Raw genomic sequence first — 8,866 nt, 5'->3', positions numbered from 1 at the left:
TATTCCACCCTCTCTATGATTTTGGCAGCTCTAACTGTCTCATATAAGTGAAATCATACAATACTTGTCTTTTCGTGACTGGCTTGTTTTACTTAGCATAATGACTACAAAGTTTATCCATGTTGTGGCATATCACAGTATCTCCTTCCTTTTTAAAGCTGAATATTCACTGTGTATATATACCATATTTTGGAAATCCTTTCATCTGCTGATGGATACATGGGTCGCTTTCATGTTTTAGCTGTTGTGAATAATGCTACTATCAACATGGGTATACGAAATATCTCTTCCAAAGACTATACTTTCAGGGGTCATTTCTATAGTTTTTTACTAGAGAAGATTCTCTGAACATGTACAGTACCCAAAACCATGGGGAGGAGGCAGAAAGAATAACCTCTTCCAGACCCTGCCACCAATTATTTTGGGTGTATACCCAGAGGTGGAATTGCTGGATCATATGGTAATTTGATTTTTAATTTTTGGAGGAACTGCTATACTCTCTTCCACAGTCAGTGGCCATACCATTTCACATTCCTGCCAAGTACCCAAGAGTCCCAACTTCTCTGCATCCTTGAAATATGTTCCTTTCTTTTTCTTTCTTTAAAAATTTTTTTTTCTAGTAGCTATCCTAATGGGTGTGAGGTGATATCTCATTACAGTTTTGATTTGAATGTCCCTAATTATTAGGGCAATTGAACATCTTTTCATGGGCTCATTGGCCATTTGTATATCTTCTTTGGAGAAACTATCTATCCATGTCCTTTTCCTTTCTTTGAATCAGGGTTTTTTTTTTTTTCTGTTATTGTTGAGTTTTAGGAATTCTCTAGATATTCTAGATAGCAATCCCTTATCATATATATGATTTGCAAATATTTTCTCCCATTCTGTGGGCTACCTTTTTACTCTGTTGATGGTGTCTTTTGGTGCATAAAATGTTTAATTTTCATTAATTCCAACTGTCCATTTTTTTTTCTTTTGATCTATGCCTTTGTTGTCATATCTAAGACATCATTGCCAAATCCAGAGTCCTGAAACATTTGTCCTATGTTTCCTTCTAATAGTCTTTAGGTCTTACACTTAGGTCGTTGGTACATTTTGAGTTAATTTTTGTACATGGCATTATTTGGACTTGATTATTTTGCTGTGGATATCTGGTTCTCACAGCACCATTTGTTGAAAAGACTGCCCTTTCCCTATTGAAAGGTCTTGGTATCTTTAACAAAAATAAGTTGATCATATATTCAATGGTTTATTTCTGGGCTCTATATTCTATTCCACCAGTTTATATGTCCGTCTTTATGCCAATACCACACTGCTTGGATAATGTAGTTTACACTGGAGCTTTGTAGTAACTTCTGAAATCAGGATATGTGAGTCCTCCCATTTTATTCTTCTCTTTCTAGATTGTTTTAACTATTCAGGGTCCCTGGGTTTTGCATATGAATTTTATTTCTACCAAAAAAAAAAATTGGAACTTTGATAAAGATTGCATTGAATCTGTAGATCACTTTGGGTGGTATCAACATTTTAATATTATTAAGTCTTCCAATCCATAAACATGGGATGTGTTCTTATCTTAATTTATCTAGATCTTCTTTGTCTATAGCTCTATCTTCTTTAATTTTTCAGCAATGTTTTGTAGTTTTAGTTGTACATGTCTTTCACCTCCTTTGTTAAGTTTTTTTTTCTGATGCTGTTGTAAATGGAATATTTTTGTGATTTCCGTTTCCAGGCTGTTCCTTGTTAGTGGATAGAAACATATTAAAAAAAAAAAAAAAAAAACGAAGAAAGGAAGAAACACATTTTTGAAAGTAGATTCCTCACCCAAGGTGGGGCTTGAACTCATGACCCTAAGATCAAGAGTTGCATGCCCCATCGACTGAGTCAGCTACGTGCCCCCAATTTATTTTTGCAAGTTGAATTTGTATTCTGTTACTTTGCTAAATTCATGTATTATTTCTCACAGTGGTTTTTTGGAATCTTTAGGGTGTTCTACAAATAAGATCATATAATCTGCAAACAGAGATAATTTTACTTCTTTTCCAATTTGGATGGGTTTTATTCTTTTTCTTACCGAATTGCTCTGGCTAGAATTTGCAATACTATGTTGAACAGCAGTATTGAAAGCCGACATTCTTGTGTTGCTCCCAATCTTAGAGGAAAGGCTTTCAGTCTTTCAGAGTTGAATACAATGCTTACTGGAGGGTTTTCATGTATGGTTTTTATTATGCTGAGCTAGTTTCCTTGTATTCCTGGGGTTTTCTTGGTGTTTTTATCATAAAACAGTGTTAAATTTTGTTAAGTGTCTTTTCTGCATCAATTGAAATAATCAGGTAGGTTTTTCTCCTTCATTCTCTTAATGTGCTGTATTACATTGATTGATTATTGTATGTTGGGCTATCCTTGAATTCCATGAGCAAGTCCCACTTGTCCATGATGTATAATCATTTTAATATGCTGTTGAATTTGACTTGCTTGCATTTTTTTGAGGATGTTTACATGTTCATAAATGATATCCTATAGTTTTCTCGTACTGTCTTTCTGCGGCTTTGGTTTCATGCTAATGCTGGGCTCACAGAATGAGTTACAGTGTTTCTTCCTCTTTAATTTTTTAAAAAAGTTTGAGAAGGATTGGTATTAGTTCTTTACATGTTTGGTAGACTGCACTAGTAAAGCCATTGGGTACAGGCTTTTCTTTGTCAGGAAATTTTTTATTACTGGTTCAATCTCCTTACTAGTTATAGATATATTCAGATTTTCTATTTCTTTGTGATTTAGTCTTGGTAGGCTTTGTGCTTCTAGTACTTTTTCCATTTCATTTAGACTATCCAATATTGGTGTGCAATTGTTCATTGTACTCTCTGGTAATCCACATTTTAATTTCTAATTTTAGGAATTTGAGTCTTCTCTCTTTTTTCTTAGTCCACCTAGCTAAAATTTTGTCAATTTTTGTTGGCTTTTTCAAAAAATCAACTTTTGGTTTTATTGATTTTCTCTATTGTTTTTCTCTTCTCTATTTTGTTTATTTCTGCTCTAATCTTTATTATTTCTTTCCTTCTGCACTTTGGATTTAGTTTGTTCTTCTTTTTCTAGCTCTTTAAGTTGTAGAGTTAGGTTGTTGATCTGTTGATTTATTTTTTTAATGTGAGTATTTATATCTATAAATTTCCCCCTTAGCATTTCTTTTGCTATGTCCCATAAGTTTTGGTGCATTGTCTTTTTGTTTTCATTCATCTCTATTCATTTACTAATTTCCCTTGTGATTTATTCTTTGATTTCCAGTTTTCTCTCTGTTATTGATTCTAACTTCATCTCACTGTGGTCAGAAAAGATACTTTGTATAACATCTATCTTTTAAAATCTATTGAGACTTAATTTGTATTCTTAACATATTACCTATCCTGGAAAATGTCCCATGTGCACTTGAGAAGAATGTGTATGCTGTCACTGGGTAAAGTATACTGTATTTGTCTGTTAAAGGTAGTGATTCATTGTGTTAAGTCCTCTGTTTCCTTACTTATCTTCTGTCTGGTTGTTCTATTATTGTGAGTAAGGTTTTGAAGTCTCCAACTATTTGTGTGTACCTGTGTGTTTCTCACTTCAATCCTGTCAGTTTGCTTCATATATTTTGATGATCTGTCATTAGGTGTGTAGATGTTTATAACTGTTATATCTTCTTACTGTAATAAAACTTTTATTAATGGGCACCTGAGTGGCTCAGTCAGTTGAGCATCTGACCTTGGCTCAGGTCATATCATTGCAGTTCATGAGTTCAAGCCCCAGGTCGGGCTCTGTGCTGACAACGGGAGCCTGGAGCCTGCTTTGGAGTCTGTCTCTCCCTCTCTCTCTGTGTCCTTTTCCTGCTCGCACTCTTTCTCTCTCTCAAATACAAACAAACAAAAACACTTTCATTAATATATAATGTCCTTGTTGCTTGTACACTTCTGTGATTTGAAGTTCATTTTATCTGATAATAGTATAGCCACCCTTGCCTCTCTTTTGGTTACTATTTGTATAGAATATCATTTTCCGTCCTTTCACTTTCAAGCTGTTTGTGTCTCTGGATGTAAAGTGAGTCTCTTATAGACAGCATAATTGGATCATGTGGGGATTTTTATCCATTCTGCAAATCTCTGTCTTTTGGTTGGTGAGTTTAATCAACTCACAGTTAAAGCAATTACTGATATGGAGGGATTTCTTCTGTCCTTTTGCTATTTTTCTATATGCTTTATAGATTTTTTTATCCTTCATTTCCTGTACTACTGTCTTCTTTTGTGTCTAGTTGATTTTTCGTAATGAAATGTTTAAATTCCTTTCTCATTTCCTTTTGTGTATATTCTATAGCTATTTTCTTTGTGGCTATCCTAGGGATTACATTTAACATCCTAAAGTTGTAACACTCTAATTTGAATTTATATCAGCATAACTTCAATAACAATAAAAACTCTGCTCCTTTACAGCTCTTTCCCCACCTTTCAGTTTCTGATGTTCTCAATTACATCTTTTATTTGCTGTGTGTCCCAAAATACAAACTAATCATTTGGGTTTTTTTTTTCTTAAATAGTTTATTCTCAAGTTGGTTTACATATAACACCCAGTGCTCATCCCTACAAACTAATCATTCTTTTAAATACATTAGTCTCTTAAATCAAGTAGAAAACAAAAAGTGCACTTACAAACCAGTGTTACAATAATGACAGTTTTTATAACTGTCAATGTATTTACATCTATTGAGATCTTTATTTCTCTATCTGGCTCTGAGTTACTGTCTCGTGGCCTTTCATTTCACCTTGCAAGGTTTCCTTGAGCTTTCTTGCAGTGCAGGTCTAGTGGTTATGAATTCCCTCAGCTTTTGCTCATCTGGGATGTCTTAATCTCTCCCTCAATTTTGAAGGACAGTCTTATAAGATACAGGATTCTTGGTTAACAAGGTTTTCTTTTTTCTTTTTTTGCCCTGTAGCACTTTGAATATATTAGCCCATTGCCTCTGGCCTCCAAATTTTCTGATGAGAAATTGCTGATAATCTTATTAAAGAGCCCTTGTATGTAGCAATTGGCTTCTTTCTTGCTGCTTTTAAGATTCTCTCTTTGTCTTTTGAAAGTTTGTCTATAATGTATCTCAGTATGGGTCTCTTTGAGTTCATCTTACTTGGAATTCATTGATCTTGGATGTTTATATTTATGTCTTTCATCAAATTTGGAAAGTTTTCATCCATCATTTCTTTAAATATTTTCTGTGCCCCCCTCTCTCTCCTCTCCTTATGGGATTCCCACAATGCATATGTTGCTCTGCTTGATGATGTACCACAGACCCCTTAAGGGTGTTTACTTTTCCAGGCACCTGGGTGGCTCAGTCGGTTAAGCATCTGACTTAAATCAGGTCGTGATCTCACGGTTCATGAGTTTCATGAGTTTGAGCCCGATGTCGGGCTCTGTGCTGACAGCTTGGAGCCTGGAGCCTGCTTCAGATTCTGTGTCTCCCTCTCTTTCTGCCCCTTCCCTGCTCATGTTCTGTCTCTCTCAAAAATAAACATTAAAAAATATTTTTTAAAAAAATAGTGTTTACCATTCTTTAATCTTTTTACTTTCTGTTCCTCAAACTAAATAATTTCCATTGTTCTCCCTTCAAGTTCAGTGATTATTCTGCCTGTTTAAATCTACTTTTGATTCTCTCTGGTGAATTATTCATTTTAATTATTGTAACTTTCAGGTCCATAATTTTCTTTTGGTTTCTTTTTAGTTTTTTTTTATATCTCTTTATTTATATTTGCACTTCATTTATACATCATTTTCTTCACTTGCTCCACATTTCTTTTAGCTCTTTGAGCTCTTTGAGCATCTTTAAGACTAATTACTTTAAAGCATTTGTTTGGTATATTTACCATCAAGTCTTTTTTTTTTTAGGGACACTTCCTATTGATTTATTTTTCCCTTTGAAGGGACCATACTTTCCCGTTTGTTTGTGTGCCTTGTGATTTTTGTTGCTGTTGTTGAACACTGGACATTTAAAACAGATAATGTGGCAAATCTGGAAATCAGATTTCCCACCCCCGAGTTTGCTGGGTTTTGTTATTGTTTTGCTCTGTACTTTAATTATTGTAGTCTGTCCCTGTGCTGAGGATCAGCCTCAGGTATAAACTTAACATCTTCTCTGATCTTTTTTTAGAATTTCCCAGGTGTTGTATGGTCATTTTCTAATTTTCCCTATATATAAAGTTGTCCTTGAATGCCATGATTTTTAATTCCTGTCTCCCAAAAAGAGGAGAAGAAGAAGAAGAAGAAGAAGAAGAAGAAGAAGAAGAGGAGGAGGAGGAGGAGGAGGAGGAGGGGGGGGAGGAGGGGGAGGAGGGGGAGGGAGGGGGGGGAGGGGGAGGAGTGGAAGAGAAGTGTGCTAGCCCTTTAAAACGCCCTAGAAGTCACTTTAGCCATAGAGGGCGGGACTTGTAACAACAGTGAAGGTATAACACTTTTTGCCTGCACCTCTGTGATCAGTAGCAGCAATTAGCAATCAGAACAGAGATCCCTGTTATTTGAAGGGTAAGGTCCATTTAGCCCACCCTAGCTCCAGCCAGCTGTGTACAGCCTGCTCCAGGAACTGTGCACATCTGTCACCCAAGGGTCCTGAGGGGTGAGGGACACAACAGGTAGCCACTACTGTGTTAGAGCTGAAACTGACCAAAATTAGCCACAATTTACTTTCCAAGTCTTCTCTTGGAAGTTTCAAGCCTTCAACAGACTCTAGAATTCCAAAATAGTCCATCACACAGACCCTGCCCCCCAGTGCAGTAGTTTTCTAAGTCAGAAGACAGATTCCTGGTGTCTCCTACTCGGCCATCTTCCCACAATCCCCTTGACATCCTTTACTTTTCATTACTGTCAAGACCACCCTGAGAGGCAAAGAGGGCAGAATTTTTAATTTTCTTTTGCAGATGAAGAACCAAGGCCCAGAAAGGTTGGTGATTTTCCCAAGCCAACACCATAAGCAAAGGCTGTCCTGACTCCTCATCGGGTGTTCTTTCCCTTGGTACAATGCACTGCTTCTCCACTGGGGCCCCACAAGCTACCCACTCCCTCCGTGACATAAGGGTGCTAGGTTGAACACCCAGCCTCTATCTCTCACTCTCTCACCTTTCAGTCTCTTTGTGTCACTCACTCTGGGCTCCCACTCCCTAACCAGAATGCCCTGTAGTGTTATGGGTGAGAACAGACACAATGGATTTGAATCAAACTCATTGGATGTGTGATCTTGGGCCAAGCACTTAACCTCTCTGAGCCTCCGCTTCCTCAATTCTCAGATGAGGATCACTCAGAAGGTCATTATAAGGACTCTTCACAGTGCCTGGCACATATCAATTAGTTATCTCCTTTCCATGATTTGTCTAATACATGGTATCTTGGTGTCTCTCTTCCTCAGTGCTTTTCTTTAATATTTTCAAAAACTATTTTTGAGAGAGAGAGCACACAAGCAGGGGAGAGAGACAGAGGGAGGGAGGGAGAGGCAGAGAGAGAGAATCTTAAATAGGCACCATGCTCAGTGTGGAGCCTGATGTGGGGCTTGATCCTACAACCCTGGGTTCATGACCTGAGCCAAAATCAAGAGTCAGACACTCAACTGACTGAGCCCCCCAGGCGCCCCTGTCTCAGTGACTTTCTTTTCCTCCCGGTTGGTCTATCTCACTCCCAAACAAGTTTCAGTCCCCTTCAGCATGCTGGGCCTGGTCCGAGAGAGTCAGATGGGGCTGGGGCTGAGATTTCCATCGGTATTTTGCCCTGGATCAGGAAGAGAACTTAGAACTTGTTCCAACAAAGGTACCACAATATACCCACAGACTCACACACATGAACATCTTCCTCACATGTCCCAGGCAAGGCCTTGGAAGAAAGGCCTGGGGTGTTGTGTGTGGTGGGAAGTGGGGTGTGGAGAGGCTGAGGCTGGGGGCTGGGGAGGACGCTGCAAAGGCTTCAGGTGCAGCATACTGGGAGCCCCAGTCCTGGGCAAGAAGAACACAGATGGGATGGGCACGGGCAGCACCCAGGCACCAAAGGGCACCGTCCTTAGGGAGGAGTAAAGGGTGAAAGTCAGCCCTCTGGCCATTGCCCAGTGGTCACTCACCCCACAACAGGCAGTTATAGAGGGACCGGCTGTTCTAGGCTGATACCAGAGTGAAAGGCATAGGGGCTCCCACTGGGGCCTGGCCCTAAGCCCCCTGTAGACAGCGGGCTGTTGGGCCCCTGGAGAGGCTGCATTAATGGGAAGGCATCACGGCCTTGGCATCCTGGGGGGGTAGGAGGAACTGGGACCATCTCAGAACACCTAGGTTTGGGTGAATGCACAGCCGCCTACTAGTCACATGACCTAGAAATCATATGATCACTCCCTCTGAGCCTCAGTTTCCTCATATGGAAAACAAAATATCCATATATTATGGGTTAATATATTGGGTTGCTATGGAAATTTATGGATAATAGGGGAAAAGGCACTTGGCAAACCCTAAGGTACTCTCTGCTGTTGAGTGTTATTACTGGCCCGGGCTGGGCAGCAGAGCCCCCACAGCCACCCCTCTGGACGGCCAGTCCACCCCTACTTCCCTGACCCCACCGTCACAGAGGGCCCATTGTCAGTGGGACCCCGTATCAACAGACACACTCTAACACAGTCTGGCAACACCATCTGGCTGAGCCCCTAATTACCTTGCTACATGAATTAGGCTATTACACCCCTGGGCCCCAGTTTCTTTTTAATACCAAGGGTGCTGCGTCAAAGTGAGCCCAATGACTTCCTGTCGGTAGCTTAAAAGCAGCCATGGTGAGAGTATTTATACCAAACACTACAAATCAGGGTACCACTGTTTGGGCTCACATTCCG

General features: G+C 39.3%; 1 pseudogene; it reads left to right on the top strand.

Moving 5' to 3' along the window:
• Positions 1-292: 292 nt before the first annotated feature.
• On the top strand, positions 293-462 carry LOC120230045 (annotated as a pseudogene).
• Positions 463-8,866: the final 8,404 nt, after the last annotated feature.

This window comes from Hyaena hyaena, unplaced genomic scaffold (genome assembly GCF_003009895.1).
Source record: "Hyaena hyaena isolate Hyena2069 unplaced genomic scaffold, ASM300989v1 scaffold_37, whole genome shotgun sequence".
Classification (NCBI taxonomy): domain Eukaryota; kingdom Metazoa; phylum Chordata; class Mammalia; order Carnivora; family Hyaenidae; genus Hyaena; species Hyaena hyaena.
The sequence above is the reverse complement of the archived record's forward strand: the minus strand, read 5'-3'. Positions and strand labels throughout refer to the sequence as shown.